The sequence below is a fragment of the Octopus bimaculoides genome, chromosome 2 (genome assembly GCF_046866305.1).
Source record: "Octopus bimaculoides isolate indiv1 chromosome 2, ASM4686630v1, whole genome shotgun sequence".
Classification (NCBI taxonomy): Eukaryota; Metazoa; Mollusca; class Cephalopoda; order Octopoda; family Octopodidae; genus Octopus; species Octopus bimaculoides.
This window is the reverse complement of record NC_142929.1, coordinates 12,115,177-12,139,055: the sequence shown is the minus strand read 5'-3', so window position 1 is coordinate 12,139,055 and position 23,879 is coordinate 12,115,177. Positions and strand designations below refer to the sequence as shown.

Below are 23,879 nucleotides of genomic sequence, written 5' to 3'. Positions count from 1 at the left end.
TGAAGTACAAAATATTGAGAAAAGGGTGATATATGAAACATTAGATTTATGCTAATAGTAGATGAATATTGCTAAGAACTATACATCATGATTGTAATCAGAAGAGAATCAATAACAGCCAAGTAATTACAGCAAGGATTGTGGAGAAGAACATTTCCTGCTATCTTTTGGGCTGATAATTTGATAAACCAAATTAGCTAAAATTCTTGCAAACACACAAACAGTGAAAGTACAATACAAAAGGAGGGAAAAGGAAAAAATATATATATTTTTAAAATGTCTACCTTTAATTTGTAGAAGAGTTTTATGTTTGCTGGTGAACATTGGACTGAAAATATAAGTGAAAGTATATTAGAAATCTAATAATTCTATTGTAACGATAGAGAATAAAGTAGCAAACTGAAAGATTAAATATTCTGAAAGAGAATATTTTATATTTCAGTAAAATGAGTTTCATGAGTGAGGTATAAATTCATCCAGGCAATGATGAGATTGTTTACAGTAAATAGCAAAGGCTTAGACTGAAGAGAAACAATTTTTGTATAGAACTAATCATACAGAAAAAAAAAAACAAAAAAATGAGAGAGAGAGATTGATACTGCATGGGTCAAAAGATATTGCTAGACATGTTCTCAAAATATATTTTCCAAATGGCAGTGGCTTAGCATAACCACAGTCTACTGGAACCAGCAAAAGAGAAAATACATATGCATACCTTAGATGCCTACATCTAAGACATCTAGGTTTATAAAAAGATATTGGTAGTTACAAAGGCATTGGTGAGCTGACTGCTAACCATCACCTATACTAATGACTTTAGTCTGAAAGGGTAAAGACCCACTTTGGATTGCACCTAGAAAGTTCCCTTCCGAGGCACAAGTCTAGAGAAGGTTTTTCATGGAAGACCAGCAGTTGCTCATGCATACCAGCCTCTACTCTCTCCATGCCACTGATGTTGTCCAAGAGAAAGGCAAAAGCCAATACAGCTTGGCACCAGGGACATCACAACTCATTTCTACAGCTGAGTGAACTGGAGCAATGTGAAATAAAGTGTCTTGCTCAAAAACACATACAGCCCATCCAGGAATCAAACTCACTACCTCATGATTGTGAGACCAATGCTCTAATCACTGAGCCATGCACCTTCACATTTAATGTCCACAATTAAAAAAATAATATGACTTGCTATGTTCTTGGCAGGTGAATTTAATGTCAACCAGTCATATATGACTGTTTGACTTGTTAGGTTCGTCATAGCCTAGTGTTTAGGGTGTTATACTCATAATCAAGAGATCATGGTTTCAGTTCCTGGACTGTGTGCTGCATTGTGTTCTTGGGCAAAACATTTCATCTCACATTGCACTGCTATCACTTTGACACCTGACATATAGTACACTGTGCACCTGTTCAGGTAACATCAATTTGATGGATAGAGTGAGCTAATGTCAAGCCCAAACATTTGATCTCTATAAGAAAATCATTTGTGCAGGTCATTCAACAAGGCATTGCAGAACCATCTTTCTTGGACTACAAGAGACCACCATCGCATGATGACTTACACCTCATCAGAAAAGAAATATATATATATATATATATATGCTCTTTTACTTGTTTCAGTCATTTGACTGCAGCCATGCTGGAGCACCACCTTTTAGTCAAGCAAATCAACCCCAGGACTTATTCTTTGTAAGCCTAGTACTTATTCTGTCAGTCTCTTTTGCTGAACCGCTAAGTTACGGGGACGTAAACACACCAGTATCGGTTGTCAAGCGAAGTTGGGGAAACAAACATATGCACACACATATATATATATGACAGGCTTCTTTTACTTTCCGTCTGCCAAATCCACTCACAAAGCTTTGGTCAGCCTGAGGCTATAGTAGAAGACACTTGCCCAAGGTGCCACGCAGTGGGACTGAACCCAGAACCATGAGGTTGCTATCATTAAGTGTATGGTGTCCTGGGTGAATATTAGCAAGTCAGAAATTATCTAAATGGCACATAAAAAGAACCATTCGGGTGTGGTCGTTACCAGTGTCTCCTGACTGGCTTCTGTGCTGACGACACATAAAAAGCACCATTCGGGCGTGGTCGTTGCCAGTGCTGCCTAACTGGCCCCTGTGCCAGTGGCACATAAAAAGCACCCACTATACTCTCGGAGTGGTTAACGTTAGGAAGGCATCCAGCTGTAGAAACCATGCCAGATCAGAATTGGTGCCTGGTGCAGCATCCTGGCTTGCCAGTCCTCAGTCAAACTTTCCAACCCATGCCAGCATGGAAAGTGGGCGTTAAACGATGATGATGATGAAGATTGAGGAAGAGACTTAACTTTGGGGAAATCTTATGTAACAAGTTTATCTTAATCCCATCTTTCTTCATTTAGTTTCACTGATAGGTATTATTTTAGCTAGCAAGGTCTTACGGACTAACCAAGTAAATAATTTATTTATGATTACCCATTCAAGTATAATCTAAGCATTGAGCCAATAAAGAGCCTCTCAGTGGCTGCTCAACTGGCTAGAAATAGTAGCCAAATCTCCCTAAAATTGTTAGAAAGAAGGAAACAGTAGATATATAATAGAAATTCTTAAAAAGATTGTGTGGCCACAGCTGAAATGTCTTTGAACATAGATCTAAGATCAATTATAGCTGATCATCAATTACAATAACATATTACCTTTTGTTTTTTGCCTTTTCTACTTTGGCTACAATAACTTCTGCTCATCTGATCACGCAGATTTTATGCTCCTCCCCCCACCCTACCCGCTTCTCTTAAATACACTCAATGCATCTAATTCTTCTCCATTTGTCATGTTTACCGTAACCTTTTCAATACTTTCTAAACCCCACACTCATTGTCCCTCTTCAAACCAGTATCCCCCCCTATAAATCAATCCCTTTCTCTTCTCTCAACATTTTCCCCCCTCAATCAACACCAATTTAATCAAAGCAGTAATCACAGTAACTCTCCCTAATTGCCTCTATTTTCCAGTCCCAGAGGGCATAAAATAGCTACGGTTATTGACCTTCCCTTTAGAATAACATATTTTAAAATCTACGACCAACAATTGCCATACTATGACACAAATGTAAGAAAATATAATTGAAAGTAGTTTACCTTACAGTAGAGTATATCGTATCAACATCCACTTTTTCATGTTTGCATGGGTCAGACAAAACTTACTGAGGAAGTCAGCTACAGCTGGATGGTCTTCCACTCACTAACCCTGACCTATTTCGAGATAACGAAATATTTTCCCTCGTCCTTTGAACAATGAACAACAGCTCAATGGCTGAACATGTTTTTACAGCAGATTGTAAACAATAACAGTGTTTACATTAATGGTAACCTTGTTTTTATTTGGCATGCAAACAACGAACAACTTTAAAACTGGTGACTTTGGTTTTCTTTTTCTTTCAAAGTCTCTATCGCTTTGCCTGTGAGGATCAACATTATTCTTTTTTAACAAATCTTCTGGTTCTCCCAAAAGCAATCAAGACATGATACTTTTTCACTCCAACAGATGTTATCGAATTAAATCATATCCATAAAGTATATCTCATGCATCTCATATGCTACACCTTACATGCGATTTAACACTATATATCGTCGTTTAACGTCCGCCTTCCATGCTAGCATGGGTTGAACGATTTGACTGAGGACTGACCAGGATGCGACGCCAGGCTCCAATCTGATTTGGTAGAGTTTCTACAGCTGGATGCCCTATCCGACAATTTTCCTTTGATCCTGCTACATGTCTCCTCCCTATTATTTCTTTTGAGCACATAGCATAGAATTCCTATTAACTTCCTTCTGATGGATCAGATATAACCGTTTTAAACTTACAGACATTTATGCCTTTTGATATAAAATTACTGCTCGACATTTGAAGAATCTTCTGCAGCTCTTTAAACAGATTGACAATCAAGTCAGCAGCACACAATGATTTCAAAAACATCCACTCCTGAACACCTCTACTCTTTCTCTTTCACTCTTTTACTTGTTTCAGTCATTTGACCGGCTATGCTGGAGCATCGCCTTTAGTCGAGCAAATTGACCCCAGGACTTATTCTTCGTAAGCTTAGTACTTATTCTATCAGTCTCTTTTGCCGAACTGCTAAGTTACAGGGACGTAAACACATCAGCATCGGTTGTCAAGTGATGTGGGGGGGGGGTCCAGCAAACACACACACATATATATATATATACATATATATGATGGGCTTCTTTCAGTTTCCGTTTACCAAATCCACTCACAAGGCTTTGATCGGCCTGAGGCTATAGCAGAAGACACTTGCCCAAGGTGCCACTCAGTGGGACTGAACCCGGAACCATGTGGTTGGTAAGCGAGCTACTTACCACACAGCCACTCCTGCGCCTCTGTACATATGTCTTAAGGACTATAATGAAAGAAGGCACATGGCTCAGTGGTTAGGGTGTTCAGCTCACGATTGTAAAGTCGTGAGTTTGATACCCAGTGGTGCATAAAGTCCTTGAGGTAGACACTTTATTGCACATTTATCTCAGTCCACTCAGCTGGCAAAAGTGAGTTGTACCTGTAATTCAAAGGGACGGCCTTGTCACATTCTGTGTCATGCTGAATCTCTCTGAGAACTACATTAACAGTATGTGTATCTGTAGAGTGCTTGGCCACTTGTAGGTTAATTTTACATGCAGGCTGTTCCGTTGATTGAATCAACTGGAACACTCATCGTAGTAACAGATGGATTGCCAGTCATAAAGAAAAGTAAGGAATATAATGAAGAGATGTCTAGTTAAGTGAGCACCAAACTGTGCACTGGATTTTGTATAAATTCTTATTTTGCTCCCAAACAATTCTTCTCTATTCTCAACCACCAAAGTAAAGAGTGTAGGCTCCTGTCCAAATCCTTTCTACATGTTTGCAAATGTACAACAGAGTTGTTTTGTTCTCAGCATAGAACTTAAAAAAAAAACAAAAAAACACTACTCTCATTAATCATGCTACAAAGTAAAACATATTTAATATATACTGAAAGAGAGAGAGAGAGAGAGTAATATGACTAAGATAACAAAGAACTAGAATAAAATATATTCCAAGTGTTTTAACCTGGTTTTAGTTACTCAAGACCTGTTTACTTTTCTTGCTACTGAAGTTGAGAAAATAAGCAATGTTGCATCTGTGAACTGGTTTTATTTCTAACTGCAACCAATTCATTTTATTTGGGAATGACAGTCATAACTTCTTCAATTTCCACCAAAAATGCCAGGTTTTGTGTACAGAACACATTATTTATGACATTTTGTATAGCATGGTTATCATGACTTCCTCTTAATAACTATGCTACAAAAAATGTTTGAACATGCCTAATATAAAAAGACATCCTTGTTAATGTCACTTGCTCAAACATAAACTTTAAATAAATGTTTTACTTTATAAATAAACTAAAAAGTGTAGTTAAGCTACTTCAATAAATTCCTTTCAATAAGGCATGAGCCAATGATATATGTGTACTGAGTATCCGATATTTCCTTATTTCATTCTCATATAAATTTTGAAAGAAGATTCGTCACTGAATTTCTGATATCACTAGGATTAAGAAGCATAATTACAATAATTAACATAACACTACAATTTATATTGATTTAAATATCTAAATTAAATCATTAAAGGTTAATATTTTGAAACATGATTTGTAAGAAAATTTAATATAACTTCAAGATAAATCTGAAATTTATTACTTAAACCCCACTGAAATAGATTTAGAAAGGATTTTAATAACATATCAACAAGTATAATGATTTAAGAAACCTTATTAAATGTTCATAAAAGGAGAAACATGGTTAATTAGGAAGTTAAACACACCTACAGTGGATTGTTAGAAAAATGCTAAAAGAATTAACTGCTGTGTTAATATACCATTGTGATTGTTCCCATTCTAAATTTACTATTGAGTTGTATATCATCTATGTAGAGTTCAAAGATTCACATTGAGTATGCCAACACTCACTTAACTATTATATGATAGCATTCATAATTAAACTTAAATTAACATATAATTTATGGTTTTGATCAGTTATTTTGTCTATCATCTTATATTGATCACTAGTTTAACTACACGGTTTTGTACAAAGCTAATCATTATAGTTTATGAAGATAGTCTCATATTGGTGGTACATAATGCTAACAGAGAAACATTTATAGCTGATTAGTTGTGTAAAATATAGTTTTATGATATTCAAAGCAAGCAGCATGACAAGTAAAACTGTTCACAATATAATAGTTATAGAAAGTTATAACTTCCAGCTATTATTCGATAATTGTTTAATAATTAGATCACATTCAAGCTTAAAGCTCTTATATTCTGAAATTCTTTATAATTTTAGTAGCAGCAACTAATTTTCAACAAGTAAATTAACAATCTCATGTTGGATTAAATAGTTTAACGATAGCAAATACAAGAGCATTAAACAGGTAATGAGGCGACTTTTTCACCAGTTTAACATCTTCAATCTTATCACAACACATCAAATGCATTAAATTTACTCAATTCCACGCTAGAAGTTTCTTTGGTTGAAAACAACATAAAGTAAAAAGAAACACCTAGAGTAATTAGGTGATTTTTTTTTTTTTCTTTTTGTGAAATATTTATTACTTGCAGCAGTATTTTGCTAGAATTTATTTTGTTGACCATAGGAAGATGATAAATATCCAATACTGATGGAAATTAAGCCAAGATTATGAATAGAATCGACTAAATATCATTTTGTCTCTGATATTAACGAGCTCCATAATCGTTATAAATCCTGGTATTACAAATATTGCATGTGCTTATTGTATAACGGAAGGTCATCTCAATATGCCTGAAAGTTGCATACAGAATCACCGATATTGCACTTTTCGTTGGCATCATATTTCTGTGTTTACTCTTCAGCATGCACATACACGCACACATATATATATACACACATACGCACACACACATACACACACACACACACACACACACACACACACACAATGCTAATGCATCATTTTTATGTGTGCTGTACCTGACTGTGCTATTTTTTGTATGATGTGCAGTTTGGATAATCCTAATGTCATATTTGTATTTACATATTTATTTATTTATATTTTTATAAGCCTGAGTGCATCAATGACTGTTATTGGGATTGTTTGCATTTTCAATCTCCATATTGTGGTTATTTCTATTTCGAAATCTTTATCTTTGTAATTTGCCATTTTCTTCAGCTCCTTCGTGAAGATGTTTCCATCCAGAGAGATAGAAAATAATTTCAATATTTCCTCTTTTTTTTTCATATTTTTCTTTATCTTTCAATATCCACCATCTTTTATAGAACCTCCAAGAATGGTGGGAGAAAAGAATGTCCCCACCAAATAGGGGATCTAACCTGAGTGCTGAAACGCTACTGGCTCTCCATCAGTAATGGTGATGAGGGTTCCAGTTGGTCCAATCAATGCAACAGCCTTTATCTTTTACCTGTTTCAGTCATTTGACTGTGGCCATACTGGGGCACCATCTTGATGGGTTTTAGTTGAACAAATCGACCCCAGGATTTTTTTTTTTTTTTTTTAAAGCTTTATAGTTACTGTATCAGTCTCCTTTGCTGAACTACTAAGTTGCAAGGATGTAAACTCACCAACACCGGTTGTCAAGTGGTATTGGGAACAAAAACATAGACACAAAGAAACACACATACGACGGGCTCCTTTCAGTTTCCATCTACCAAATCCATTAACAAGGCTTTGGTCAGCATAAAGTTTATGTAGAAGACTCCTGTCCAAAGTGCCACATAGTGGGACAAAACCCAAAACCATGTGATTGGAGAGCAAGCGTCTTACCACACAGCTATGCCTGTGCCTGCTCGTGAAATTAATGTGCAAGTGGCTAAGTACTCCACTAACACACATTCCCATAATACAGTTCTCAGGAAGATTCAGTTTTGAGCCAAAGTTTGAATCGATTATTCTTATTATTATTGAGTGAGAGAGCAGTGCATGCCATCTTTTTTTAATTAAATGAATCATTAAACAAAAATGATATTTGCATTATTTTCGTTATTTACATTCAACGGATATTTGTCCTCATCTTGTTTGTTGTTAACACAACATTTCGGCTGATATACCCTCCAGCCTTCTTCAGGTGTCTTGGGGAAATTTCTAACCTGGGTTCTCATTCCTAAGGCATTTTTTCGATGTTATTATTATTGTTTAGGTCACTGCTTGGAATCGAACTGTGGGCATAGTGATTAAGAGCACGGGCTACTAACCCCAAGATTCCGAGTTCGATTCCAAGCAGTGACCTGAATATAACATCGAAAAAAATACCTTAGGAATGAGAACCCAGGTTAGAAATTTCCCCAAGACACCTGAAGAAGGCTGGAGGGTATATCAGCCAAAACGTTGTGTTCACAACAAACAAGATGAGGACAAAAAGTATCTGTAAATATATGTAAATAATGCACATATTTCCTCATCTCTTAAATAGAGAACAAATGATATTTATTAAAGAATCAAAAGTATGTAAACTTGTGGGAACACAAATGACATAAAGTGATAGCATCTTGTCAACTTAATGTGACAGTCCCATAAAAGAGAAGAATGCTACTGTTATTTAGCCCGAGGAAACACCGTTTCCTGTTGGCCTTGACACATTTCCTGTGTCCTTATGTTTTCAAAGTGGAGACAAGCACCTCCACCCAGCAAAACCAGCATCCAGAGACCAGTTCCAGAGTCCTTGCTCATCATCAGTCTGGAGTAGCATGGCTTGCTACCTGTCGATGCCTATCTGCCTTTGAAAATGTATATGATGAGCAATGACTCTGAAACTAGTCTCTGGATGCTGGTTTTGCTGGTTGGAGGTGCTTGTCTCCAATTTGAAAACATAAGGACATAGGAAATGTGTCAAGTCCAACAGGAAACAGTGTTTCTTAGGGCTAAATAACGGTAGCATTCTTCTCTTTCATGGGACTGTCACATTAAGTTGACAACATGCTATCACTTTATCATGCTGCTACTACATAAATCTCCGAGAGATTTAGAAATATATTATTTCTATTTTCACAAATGACATACTTTTGATTTTCTTCTCTCTTTTGTCTCTGTGTTCATGCTTTTTTAAAAAATTCACGTGTTCCTCTCAGAAATGAAAAGGGATCGGGAGCTGTGGCGATTTACTGTACTTGAGAAGATACGTCAAGCTAAGTAAAATTACTGCTGTCCATACACACAGGTTTGTCTTTTACAAGTGCCAGTGTCATGTAAAATGCACTCACGCTGGTACTGCATAAATGCACCCATGCTGGTAGCATGTATGAAGCATCCAGTACACTCTGTTAAGTGGTTGGCATTAGGAAGGGCATCCAGCCATAGAAACCGTGCTGCCAGAGACAATTGGAGCTTGGCCATCTCCTGTGAAACTGGCCAACGCATGCCAGCATGGAAAATGGATGTTAAACAATGATGATGATAACAATGATGTTCTGTGTTTCTCTCATAAATTAGTCATTCACCTCAAGTAATAATTCATTATTTTGTATTAAGCTACCAGTAATGGTTAATTGGTCGGCCTAGAAATTTTATTTCCCAGATATGATAGATGAGATAAATAAAAAAATTCTAGACGGAATTAAAAATGAATTATTGAAGGTGATGGCTTTGTCTTGTAGACCAAGATTTAAACCCTTTTGATGCCAACCTGCTTGAGACTACCTCTGCTTCAATCATACAAGTTTCCTGTTCAAAGTAATCTAAATAGTAACGTTCCATCAAAATTTCATTTAATTTATGTTCTGAGCGCAAACTTAATAACGACAGTTATTTTATTAATTTATTCATTATTTTCAAAATTAATTGAAACAAAGTCAGTATATTTCAAGAGAAATGCCGTAACAAATGTGTGAAATCATACTTCTTAAAATTCTCATCAACATTAACCATGACATACAATCTATGTATAAATAGTTATATTCTCAAATATATAATTATTGTTCTCGAGGAAAATTCAAATCAATTTTCTTTCATTTGCTTCAAAGCTGTTCAATTCAATATTTAAATGAATTGTTATATATATATATATATATACACACACACACACACACACATATATATGCACAAAGATAATTTTCCTTATATGGTAGCAACACTGATATTATAAAAACATGGAGTTAAATCATGAATATGTGATACTTTAATGTATATTTGTATATAAAGAAAAAATACACAAATTAATTGATTATATTTCTTGAAAAATTCCCGGAGTGTCTTAAGCAAAATAAGAATAGGTTGTAATGCAGCAGCAATGCTATGTCATTTTCTTTAATCTTAGACTGTGGCCATGTTGGGGCAGTTCCTTTAAGAATTCTTTTATTGAATGAGTCAACCTAGTACTTAATGTTTTAAAACCTTGTACTTGTTCAATTGGTCTCTTTTGATGAACTGCTAAGTTATGGGGATGTAAACACACTAACACTAGTTGTCAAGTGGTGGTGATGGACAAGCAGATACAATCACACAAAGCACATATATATATATATATATATATATATATATATAGAGAGAGAGAGAAATATATATATATATATATATACATACATACACACTCACACATACATGACAGGCTTCTTTTCAGTTTCCAGCTACAAATTCTTTCACAAAACTTTTGTCAGTCTGTAGACACTTACCCTAGGTGCCATGCAGTGGGGCTGAACCCAGAACCATATGGCTGAAAAGCAAGCTTCTTACCATACAGACACACCTGCACCTATTCTTTTTCACTCTTTTATTTGTTTCAGTCATTTGATTGCGGCCATGCTGGAGCACCACCTTTAGTCGAACAAACCGATCCCAGTACTTATTCTATCAGTTTGTTTTGTCGAACCACTAAGTTAGGGTGACGTAAACACATCAACATCGGTTGTCAAGCGATGGTGGGGGACAAACACAATCAAACAAATATATATGTATTTTTATATGTGTATAAACGGCTTCTTCCAGTTTCTCCCCAAGGAGCCATGCAATGGGACTGACCCCAGAACCATGTGGTTGGTAAGCAAGCTACTTACCACACAGCCACTCCTGCACCTATGGTAATATATAAAAAAAATGTACTTGTTAAAATTTCACCCCCATAGTTACAAAATATCTGGTTTTCATGTCTACAGTTTGTTAAAGACTTTTTTTTTGTTTTTTGACATGTTGCTAAGTGATAAGGAGAGAGAAGCAATAGCTAACAAGGAGATAAAGAAAGCACAGAAGATAACAGTTTTTATACACAGTACTAAAAATTCATTTTATGTCACCAGATAATGAAAATGAAAAAAAATACATAACATTCAAGAACTGACTAATGAATACTAAAATAAATTATCGTGCTGTGTAGACATGAAAAATTGTTCGGAATTTACTAGAAACCAGAAGATATAAAATAGATGATTTGGCAATAATATTTGATACAATTCAGAGGTCTGAGAAAGTTTGATAGTTTATTGTTTTGGTTTCTTTTTATTTAAATAATCAATATCAAACTTGAAATATATTTTGAAATATATTTTGACATATTTGTTTTTCATTCAAATTTGTAAATGTCAATAAAAAGACAAAAACCTTCTCTCTACTTTTAATAGTATATCTGTGGGTCACTTTTTTTTTTTTTTTAACTAGGGGTACAGTATAAATCTTCCTGAAATAAATAAATTTATAAATATTTGTTTAGATGTGTTATGTATGTTGTCCTGTCTTTTTAGGAACATGAAACTATTAGGAGGAATGGATTCCTTGTCCCCTCACTCCCGTCCCCTTTAGGGAATACAGCGACTGCATTCTACTGGTCCCTCCCCCAGTCACAGGGATGGGGTTGCTAGTTAACCCATAGCTAGGACTAGGGCCAGATTAAGACCCATAGAGGCCCTAAGCACCTAAAAGGTTTTGTGCCCTCAGGTATATGTAAATGGTTCCAAATGTAAACAAAAATAATTCAAAATGAAAACGATAATAAACCATAAAATAAATTTTTATTTTTCAAAAGGAAACAAAATTCACAGTAAGATGGAAAATAATGTTTATTTTTGTATGCTTCCATTTTATTTATATTTGAAAAGTTTTCTCTTTTTTTATTGCAAAGTGTTCAATGATATCGTTAAAATTAATTAATTAAAATTAAAACTTCTGCTTCTATACTTAGAGATAAGGCATTATGAATATTATTTTAGCAAGCTTAAAGTGATTTCTTTCATGCCGTAAGCCATTTTCATTTCTGTGGTGCCCCATCCCTTAGTGCCCTAAGCACGTGCTTATTTTGTTTAATGGGTTAATCTAGCGCTGGCTGGGACCCGTACAGGTGCTACCACTCTGGTCCAGAGTAGACCTGGCAACAATATTGGCTAAGAGGTGGTTTCACACTCCTCAAACTCTGAAACCAGAGCCCCAGGGTCCCACTACTGGATGTAGTTTAGTTATACCTAGGACAAAGAGAGTTTATAAATGACAGGAAAGCTTGGAGAGTGTTTGTGGATGGATGAGTGAATTTGATGTTGGTCAAAGGGGTACAGAACCAGCATTTGCCGTCGGCCCTCACTGCTGATATCGGGGGTTGCATTCTATGCCTTGACCTGAGCATAGGACAGGGCTTGCCTCTTAGAGCTTTGAAATGAATGGAATGCCTGGTGTGTGTCTTGTGACTATCCCCCCCTAAAAAAATGGAGAATAGGCCTGGGTATATGCACGTATGTGTACAAACACACACACACACACATGTATATGACAGTAGTAGTATAGTTTGCAAAAAGATTTGTCTCATATATATGTTGACATTGACAGACAGGCAGATAGATAGATAATTGTTTTTAATTATTTTTTTAAAGCCAAAACAGTGCAAGCTATGAAAATTAATAATACAGGTCAATGAATTGTGTTGTTTCAATATTTCGAAGTTTGAATATCAAGAAATCTTTGGAGAAGTCAGCTAAGAATCCACACACACAAACGCAACTATATATATATGTATGTTGTTACATACATATATATGTGTGTGTGTGTGTGTGTGTATATATAGTTGATATTAACAGAAAAACAAAAGACGAAGACAGGTGTGTGTGTATATATATATATATATATATACACACACACACACACACACACACACACACACACACATATGAATACCCCACATTACAGAAATAAGGCATTAAAAGAATACCATAACATGAAATTAATTTTCCCACTGATTTTCATATTACAAAAATAGTCAGCCACATTACAAAACATAAGACAGACTTTAATTTTATATCACCAGCAGCATTTCCTGCCAGAAGTGTAACATGATTTTTGGAAGCTTTAACTCCTGGCTTTGATTTTACTTCACAAGATATAAAAACTTTAATATGCATGAGCATTGAGAAAAGTACAGTTCCAAGAACCTTGTATATTTGCTCTGGTGTGTAGCATCCTTCACCAATTATATTCTTTTCCTAATTGTTCATGATAATTAGCAGCAGCTTCTCCAGTTTTTTTTTATGTGCAAATTCAAGCAATTCTTAAACTTTTCAAACCAGCCTTTTTTAACCAGAAAAGGAGAAAAGATTTTTCATTAAAAGTTTCAACATCCTTTTTCGGCAAATTGTCATATAAATTATTGCCTTTTTCATTAATTACCATCATGCTTAACTTGTTGTTGTTGTCAGGCAAACTTATGTATCAGTGGTGTTCTAATTAGTTCATTTCATCAAATCTGACATGAGGAATCTAGGACTACATTATTCAAAATGTCTTTTCTGTTTTCAAGATTTTAGGATTTAAACCAGCCACATCATCATCATCGAAATCCCAAAGCTAAGAGATAATGCCTGATTAATTCAAAGCAATGTGAATAACTAATTATTATATTTGACAAACTAATCTGGATTCTAAATGGTTAAATTTGAAGGAGACTTGGCTGCTATTTTCAGCAGGTTGGGCAACTGTATAGAGGCTCCAGTAGAACCAATTTATTAGGAGAAAATTTTTCTTCTGCAGAATAATCATCATAGCAAAGAAAAATGGTAATGCTGATGGTTATAAAAGAATATTTATTTAGACATATGCATACACTTGTTAGAATTGATCCATTATATTAACAAAAATCCCTTTGCCAGCATATCAGTGTAGGTTTATGCTATTGAGTAATAACAGTTCCATCATTATAATGATAGTTTTCTCTTTTCTCCCTAATGTAATTTATGATAAGGACAAAACAAATAATTGTGTTTTCAGTTTTCATAGTCATGTAATTCTTAGTTTGCCCCAAGTATTAATTACATTAGAATATATAAATGACAATTTAGGTTTTTGCAAATGAATTGACATAGTTTTGGAATACTATTTCAACGAATTACACAACCACACATATTGCTGGCTGACATGCCATTAATATAAATAATCCAACAGATGGTAACTGTCTCTTATTGATATCAAACAAATGTTTGAAAATTGCCAACTTTTACAACTGCTTAGATAATATCTAGCGTCAGTTTTAGATTGTTTCAAACAGGGAGTAACCGTTGGGATTATGGTGAGCAATAATCAGAAAATGTTAACTGTGATACCAATGAGAAGTTACATCAGACAATTGGAACTAGATTAAGCTAAATGATACCCTACATAATATCCTCAAAATAGTACCTGTTATTAGGACATAATAATTGCTGAATGTGAAATGAAAGATTAATCTTTCAAGCCCCCACCCCCAGGCCATGCCCCATAACCATGTTAAATAGAACCTGTTTTTTAGGGTTTTTTTTTAATAATAATTGTTTGTTCAACACTAAATAGTGTTGAGCATTATAACAGATTATTTGCTTATAATGAGGGCAACAGGAAGAAAAAATTGCTAATTTCCAACATTTTTTTTTTATCATTTTTATTAGGATAAAATATAAATATAAAAATTTATAGAAAATAAAATGTTTTGTTTTTGTTTTTTTTGCAGGAATCAATACCAGACTGGGATTTCAAGAAAAAAGAAATTTTAATGAAGAATTATCATTATTGGTATGAAACAAGTTTTATTCCATTCATTTCTCAACTATATGTATTTCTGTTTCCACACAGCCTCCGCTTTGTTGTTTCCTTTTATTTAACGCACGCACGCTGAATAAATTGTTGTCTAATTATGTAAAAACGAAAATAATATTAACATCTCATTTTAATAGATATATTTACCAAAATTACATTAAAAAAATCTTGAAATTCCAAGGAGGAAATTTATTCAATAAAATAGCCATTGGCTTCAACCACAGTCTCCACATGTCTTTGGAGTCTTCTGCAACTCTTCTGGATGATCTCTTTGTTTAAGTTGGTGAATGCCTTCAGTTCATCTTTGGTGTTGCAAGCAGTTTTGTTGGTCACTCACTCAACTGTGCTCCACACATAATAAAGCGGGGCTGCAGTGTGGGGAGTTAGGTGGCCAGATGTTCGGGGCGATCTGGTTGCAGAAATTGTCTGACAACCATGACCGGGTTCTTCTGCTTGTGTGACATGGTGCAGAGTCCTATTGGTAGTCATAGGGTCTTCCAGCACCTACCCTCTTCACCCAGAGCAACACTACCTCCTCCAGGCACTTGATGTAGGTCTCTATGTTGAGTGTGAGGCCATGTGGGAAGGTGAATGGAGGCATAATGTCACTGTCACTAGTGATCACTCCAAACACTATGATGTTGACTGGATGTTTGATCTTTATTACTCTCGGTACATGTCCCCAGATTGACACCCAAACACTCTGAAATGCTCGTATTGGAGCTTCTGGCACGAATGCCAAGCAGTACAGCATGTCGTTTCCAAATTTCTGGCAGAGTGGTGCTGTTTTTTTCACAGACAATGCCCTTACTGTGTAGTTGACAGAATCAAAAACAAACAATGCACATGCATGAAATTAAAAATATAAAATAGCAACAATTTACCCATCATACCCTATATATATGTGTATGTGTGTCTATATATGTTTGTAATATGTATATGTATGTAATATGTATATATATATTTGTATATATATATATATATATATATATATATATATATGTATGTATGTATGTATATATATATATATATATATATATATGTGTGTGTGTGTGTGTGTGTGTATGTATATATATATAGCATTTCAGCATACATGGCTCAAAAGATGCAAAATAATATTTATTGCTGTCTGCTTATAACTTTGTACTTCAAAAAGTTTTGTTCAGCTTTCTTTAATTACGAAGTCTTTGATCAACTTCTCATAACAAATCTGCTTCAATGCTTAGCAGTGAAAATATCCAGCCTCTCTTGTCACATGATTGTTCTGTTGGGATTTTAAATTGCTTCAGCTGAGAAGTGTAGGTTAATTTCAGAGTCGCTTTAATTGGTTTTTCAGTGTCCTTTTTACTTAATAATGTTTATGTAGTTAAAATATCTAACTCATCATTTTGTTAATATAAAGTAAATTATTTAATGAGAAATTCAGGGACTTACATTTTACTTCAGGTCATACAACACATTAAAATAGAAGCATTTTTTGGTTGAATATGCAACCAAAGCAAAGTAAACAACCAAAATGACATACATAAAATAACGATGAATATGCAAATATATTTCAAATTTTCCAGATGTGTTATGATGATCAATGTTACTTACTCATGACTGCTTTTCCTAAGCAATGTAAACTGTAGTTTACGTACAACACTCAATAGTTAGATCAAGACACAGACCATCACAATTGGCAGTGTGGATCACTCAGCTGCCACTAACTCTAGTAACTGTCACACTGAGGTTGCTCCACCCTGTGACTGTTGTCAGATTCCAATTTAACAAAAGTTTAAGCCTTTAGCATTTAAACCAACCATATCTGGCCCAAATATTCTACCTGGTTTATGCTTAAACTGACGGTATCCAACCTCTCACACCTACTCTACAATGCCATTTTAAAACTAAACAAGCTATGAATTAATGTATTTATTCAAAACATCTGACAGAGAAATCTAAATGTTAAAGGGTTCAGTGATATTAATTGTAATATTTCATTAATATTATTAATATTCTTGTTGTAAATATATACCAGTGACAGCTATATAGGAGTTGTTGGTATTAGTGTTGGTAAGAGGTTGAACAGAAAACAACCTCATGGGATAGCAATAAAGATGTGTCATGATAGAATGGAGTGATTGTTTGTTAGTGAGAGTAATAGACATCATTTAGGAGTTGGGGAGAAAACTTGATAACCATAGTGGGTACTGAATATAGACAAATATGAGCCATTGTGATGGGAAGAAGGTGACAGATGCGAAGCAAAGTGATAATGGTAATGTATGATGATGGCAGAAAGATTGAATATAGACAGGTTAAATACATTGTCTCTTTACACAGGCAGTGAGGTACAGTGAGTAAGTTGGAGGATGATTAATGATAAGATAAGGCAGGAGATCATCATCATCATCATCATCATCGTTTAACGTCCGCTTTCCATGCTAGCGTGGGTTGGACGACTTGACTGAGGACTGGTGAAACCGGATGGCAACACCAGGCTCCAATCTAAATTTGGCAGAGTTTCTACAGCTGGATGCCCTTCCTAACGCCAACCACTCAGAGAGTGTAGTAGGTGCTTTTACGTGTCACCTGCACGAAGGCCAGTCAGGCGATACTGGCAACGGCCACGCTTGAAATGGTGTCTTTTATGTGCCACCCGCACAAGCCAGTCCAGGGGCACTGGCAACGGTCTCGCTCGAAAATCCTACGGAGGCCAGTCAGGCGGTACTGGCAACGGCCACGCTCAAAATGGTGCATCTTATGTGCCACCCGCACAAGAGCCAGTCCAGGGGCACTGGCAACGATCTTACTTGGCTTGCCGGGTCTTCTCACGCACAGCACATTTCCAAAGGTCTTGGTCATGTATGTATGTGTGTATATGTGTATATATGTATATATATGTGTGTGTGTGTGTACATATTTAGGGCTTTGCATAAAATAGAAGTGTTTTAACTGATTTTTCTGTGTACATATACGCATTATCATTTATAATTTCACTCTTACCCTTGTTCTGACTCTTATCAATATTATTGATATTTAGCAGATATACACTGGGCAAGACCCAATCAGATATACAACCCATCCTCTGTTATTTTAACAACAGTTTTGCCATACTTGCACTTGTAGAGAGGTCTTTTGCTGCAGCTAGTGATAATCACCATCCTGCCTCTTTGACATCATCTCTTTAGTGAAGTTCAACATCTTGAGGTCAGATTTCATCTCTTCATCCATTGACTTTCTAGGTTTTATCTTCTGCAGATTCTATTCACTTCAAGTGTTCAGCATTTCTTTATAAAGCTGGTGTCTTTTATATGCATCACATGCAAGTACTAGGGTAGTCATCTCTCACTTGCTCTCTAGATTTGATTCCTCTTATATCTAGCTTTTCTTAAGTCAACTGTGATCTACCATTCCAGCTGAACATACTTCACTTCATCCCAACCATTCAAGGCCTCGGCCTCACTACCATACAGCAATAACAGTTTGTACCCAAACATCATATAATCTGACCTTCAATCTTAGAGAGAACCCCCCCCCCCTCTGTTGCCAGTTGAAGTGATGGTTCCCTAAACTTTTTTCCGCCTTGTTCTTATTCTGACTCTTTTGCTTTCAGAACACCCAGATCTTTTCTACAAGTTGCTCTGTCCATTTACTAGTTTGAAAACATCTTACAAAATCAATGTAAACTTTTCTCTCTAATTTGGGAAATTATGGAATATATTTTTACATATATTTGTGAGTCAATCTTTTTGTAACACTTGAAATTTACAGATTATACATACAAGAGACTTTAACTTTATGTAACCCATATATATATATATATATATTCGCCATGATAGATTGCTAACCACTACACACATTTTTTTTCTCTCCTTGTTTCTTTCTGTGTTCTTTTCTGTGGAAGTGCATAAGCTCGAAACGTTAAAGACTTTTTCAATTCCTGAGCGTTATACCAAGTAAGATCGTTGCCAGTGCCCCATGACTGGTTCTTGTGCGGGTGGCACATGAGATGCACCATTTTGAGCGTGGCCGTTGCCAGTACCGCCTGACTGGCTCCCGTAGGATTTTCGAGCGAGATCGTTGCCAGTGCCCCTGGACTGGCTTGTGCCGGTGGCACATAAAAGACACCATTTCGAGCGTGGCCGTTTTCGTGCGGGTGACACGTAAAAGCACCCACTACACTCTCTGAGTGGTTGGCGTTAGGAAGGGCATCCAGCTGTAGAAACTTTGCCAAATCAGACTGGAGCCTGGTGTTGCCATCCGGTTTCACCAGTCCTCAGTCAAATCGTCCAACCCATGCTAGCATGGAAAGCGGACGTTAAACGATGATGATGATGATGATGATATATATATATATATATATATATATATATATATATGGAGAAGTTCTCAAGTAGTTCTGCCGTGTGGTACCTTGAAAGAGTGTCTTCTACAATAGCCATCTTTGTCTCCAACCACCACTTCACAATGGTTAATTAAATCACTGAGGTAATAAAAGCTATCAACTATGCCTAATCAACCTTCTGAACACTCTAAGGAAATTATTCTGCATATATTCTGAATGTATTCCTACAGCTAACTACTCTTGTGCATCTACCACAAAGACCACTTTCTCTGTCATCCTGCCTATGATCTCATTGCATTATTTGTGCATTCATAGATTATACTGGGTTCATCAAATGGAATTCTTACCTACTCTTCATTTTCATATTGATCATGGTAACAAGATGCTATCATCTTTCCTTCTTGTTAAAATTTAAACTACGGTTTTAAAATTATCTATGTTTACTTTCTTAAGTTTCCTAAATTTACTTTGAGGTCTGAAGTTGTCCCACTCTGATGTTTAAAACAGTAAATAATCTGTACATTGTGACTTAGCTCTATTGCATGAACTGGTATTAAAAACAGAGTTGATACAAAAAAAAAATTGTAAATGGTTGTTAGAGATGTGATAAAATCTTTCTTTGTCTTTTTATTTGGATTATATATTACTCTTCACTAAACTCAAACAATGGTTTTACTGTTGTGACACCTGGATTTTCTACACTTGAAAAACTTTGATCTTACTCAATTGGTTGTATAGACAACCTAAAGCTTGAGGTTAGGGCTGTATTGGAAATATCCCATCATTCTACCCTCACAGGTCCTTATCTTTCTCTCTCTCTTTCTCTTTATCTATCTATCTATCTCTATATCATCATCATCATCGTTTAATGTCCGCTTTCCATGCTAGCATGGATTGGACGATTTCACTGAGGACTGGCGAACCAGAAGGCTGCACCAGGCTCCACTCTGATCTGGCAGAGTTTCTACAGCTGGATGCCCTTCCTAACGCCAACCACTCCGAGAGTGTAGTGGGTGCTTTTACGTGCCACCGGCACAAGGGCCAGTCTGGCGGTATGTACATATCTTTGGTAAGTTAACTTGGGGTTCCTTAATGACAAAGTAACCCTCATAAAATTAAGGTATCTTTGGTCTGATGATTAGCTAGCTGTGTACTCCTCACTGAGTAATTATTACATCAGAGGATCTGCTAGCTAGGAAACAAATGTAACCTGGATTTTACCTGCTCCAGTCTCTCAATTTGGATATATATATATATATATATATATATATATATATATCCTAAATCTGGCACTCCGTCAGTTAGGACAAAGTGGGTTTCAGTTGATCTGGTCAACGGAACAGCTTGCTTATGAAATTAACATGCAAGTGGCTGAGTACTTCACAGACATGCATACCGTTAATGTAGTTCTCAGGGAGATTCAGCATGACACAGAATGGGACAAGGCCGTCCCTTTGAATGGACTGGCAGTTGAGTGACCTTGATCAAGGACACAACATGTTGCTGGGAATTGAACTCACGACCTTACAATTGTGAGCCAAATACGCTGACCACTAAGCCACATGCCTTCACCATATATGTATATATTCATACATGTGTGAACATATGCTTAATAAATTTATAACTTTGTGTATGAGTGTGTATGCATTTATGTGTGTTTGTGTCAGTGTATGCATGTGTTTTCCAATTTATTCTGGGTCCCCAGTTCAACTACATCATTTACGCCATGGCAAATCTGACAAAGGAAAATAACAGTCAGATGCCCCCCCCCCTCTTTTTTTTTTGTTACCCTAAACGTGTTCATACTTTACTTAGTTCTTAATCTGAGCCTGCAGACAATAACTATTGAATTAGTGCCAGATATTAGAGTCAGACAAATGATAAATCAATGATTAATATGTTAAAACTATGGCAAAGGTGGTGGTGGTGGTGAGAGTCACCACCACTGCCACCGCCACCTTCGTCTTCATGGAGGTTAAAATGAAGATGACCAACAAAGACAATGAACCAGCCATATAAACAATAGTCTGTTGATTTAATTGATATGTTTTGAAGCACAAGAATTTGGCAGAATTAATATAAATAATTAACATCTTTTAATTTTGTTTTGTAAAACTAATTATGAAAAGTTATTAATAAATATATTCATCTTAATAAATTAAATATTTTCATTGCAATACACAACAGCAAGTTGACAGCTTATCATGTTTGTTAGTTCTTCTTTTTACATCTTTGTAATACCTGATATTTACAGATCATACAGGCAAGAGACTTCTATTTTATATATCTTGAATACATGGGGGTCTTCATAAATAAGAAGTCCTCAAGCATAAAGTATTCAATAATGTAATTCAAGGTGCAAGACAAAGCAAATAATACAAATTTTCATGGAAACTAAAATAACCACGTGTGTATGTGTGTGTATCATCATCATCGTTTAACGTCCGCCTTCAATGCTAGCATGGGTTGGACGATTTGACTGAGGACTGGTGAGCCAGGTGGCTACACCAGGCTCCACTCTGATTTGGCAGAGTTTCTACAGCTGGATGCCCTTCCTAACGCCAACCACTCTGAGAGTGTAGTGGGTGCTTTTACGTGCCACCGGCATGAAGGCCAGTCAGGCGGTACTGGCAACGGCCACGCTCAAAATGGTGTATTTTACGTGCCATCTGCACAGGAGCCAGTCCAGCGGCACTGGCAACGACCTTGTTCAAATGTCTTGTCATGCTGAATCTCCTTGAGAACTACATTAAAGGTATATGCGTTAGTAGAGTGCTCAGGCACTCACACGCTGATTTCACAGGCAGGTTGTTTCATTGATTGGACCAATAGATTTGGTAGATTCCATCTACCAAAACCACTACTCAAGTGAGTGCCCCAGCATGGCCACAGTTTAATGACAGAAACAAGAAAGAGCTAAGATCTGTTTCCTACAAAACTAACTACTTTCTTATAGTCGTTATAACAGAAACTCAGTTAATATCACCAATGGTGTATTGGCAAAAATCTTTTAAAAAATCAGACACATTGCTTATATCTCTTTATATGCTGAAAGCTCTATTTATTCTGAGTTCAAATCCCACATCATCGTTATTGAACCTCCACTCTTTCGTGGTTGCATATTGTCAGACCGAATTTGTTGAAGCAAATTTTTTACGGTTAGATGTTCTTCCTGTCACTAACCTTCACCTGTTTCAAAGCAAGGTATCATTTCCCAATGTTTTTATTTTTATGCAATGCTGGAAATGAACACCACCACTTGTCTGACAGGGAAGCTTGTTTACAGCCATCACATGATATCAAAACAAGGGCAGGATATATACAAAAACAACACACACGCACGCTCTCATACACACACACAGAAATGTGTGTGTGTGTGTGATGGTTTTATTTCAGTTTTCATCCACAAAATTCACTACTCACAAGGCTTTGGTCAGCCCATGGTTATAGTAGATGCTTGAATCAGGTGCCATACAGTGAGACTGAACCCAGGATCACAGGGCTAACAACAAGCAAGCTGGGAAGAAGCTGTTTGTGCCTCCAAGATCAATTATGCCTCTCATCCTCCTGGGGTTGATAAATTAAGCATCAGTCAAGTACAAGTGTCAATATAATCAACTGTTTTCTTTCCTCCAAATTTTGACCTGTATGCATGTGTAAAAAATCAATATCACAAAAGTAGGGCACCATATTTATTAATTTGTCAATAGGCGCAGGAGTGGTTGTGTGGTAAGTAGCTTGCTTACCAACCACATGGTTCCGGGTTCAGTCCCACTGTGTGGCACCTTGGGCAAGTGTCTTCTACTATAGCCTCGGGCCGACCAAAGCCTTGTGAGTGGATTTGGTAGACGGAAACTGAAAGAAGCCCGTCGTATATATTTATATATATATATATATGTGTGTGTGTGTGTGTTTGTTTGTCTGTGTTTGTCCCCTCCCCCAACATTGCTTGACAACCGATGCTGGTGTGTTTACGTCTCCGTAACTTAGCATTTCGGCAAAAGGGACTGATAGAATAAGTACTAGGCTTACAAAGAATAAGTCCTGGAGTCGATTTGCTCGACTAAAGGCGGTGCTCCAGCATGGCCGCAGTCAAATGCCTGAAACAAGTAAAAGAGTAAAAGAGCTGGAAGAATTATTAACATGCCAGGAAAATGCTTAGCTATATTTCATCCGTCTTTACATTCTGAGTTCGAATACTGCTGAGGTTGATTTTGCCTTTCTTTCTTTCGGGGGTTGATGAAATATGCACCATTTGAACGCTGGGGTCAATGTAAGCGACTTACTCCTTCCCCCAAATCTGCTGTCCTTCTGCCAAAATCTGAAATCAATATTTACTAATTTGTCAGAAAGAAGATGAAGGGTCAATAGTTGATTGCTGAGTTTAATGGAAATTAATACAGTTTTTAAAAATAATTATTTTACGTTTTCCCAGTTTTTCCAAGTTGCCATAAATGGAATAGATTCTACTACGTTGGATATTTGCTAATTGCAGTTAC

General features: G+C 36.2%; 1 long non-coding RNA gene across 3 annotated transcripts in view; it reads left to right on the top strand.

Annotated features, from left to right (window-relative positions):
* Nucleotides 1-23,879, top strand: part of LOC106873609 (uncharacterized) — a 101,006-nt gene that overhangs the window by 4,311 nt on the left and 72,816 nt on the right. For all 3 annotated transcript variants that reach the window (XR_001409902.3, XR_008266477.2, XR_008266479.2), the window contains exon 2: nucleotides 14,965-15,026. This is a non-coding gene — a long non-coding RNA (uncharacterized LOC106873609). The remainder of the gene's footprint in view (nucleotides 1-14,964; nucleotides 15,027-23,879) is intronic.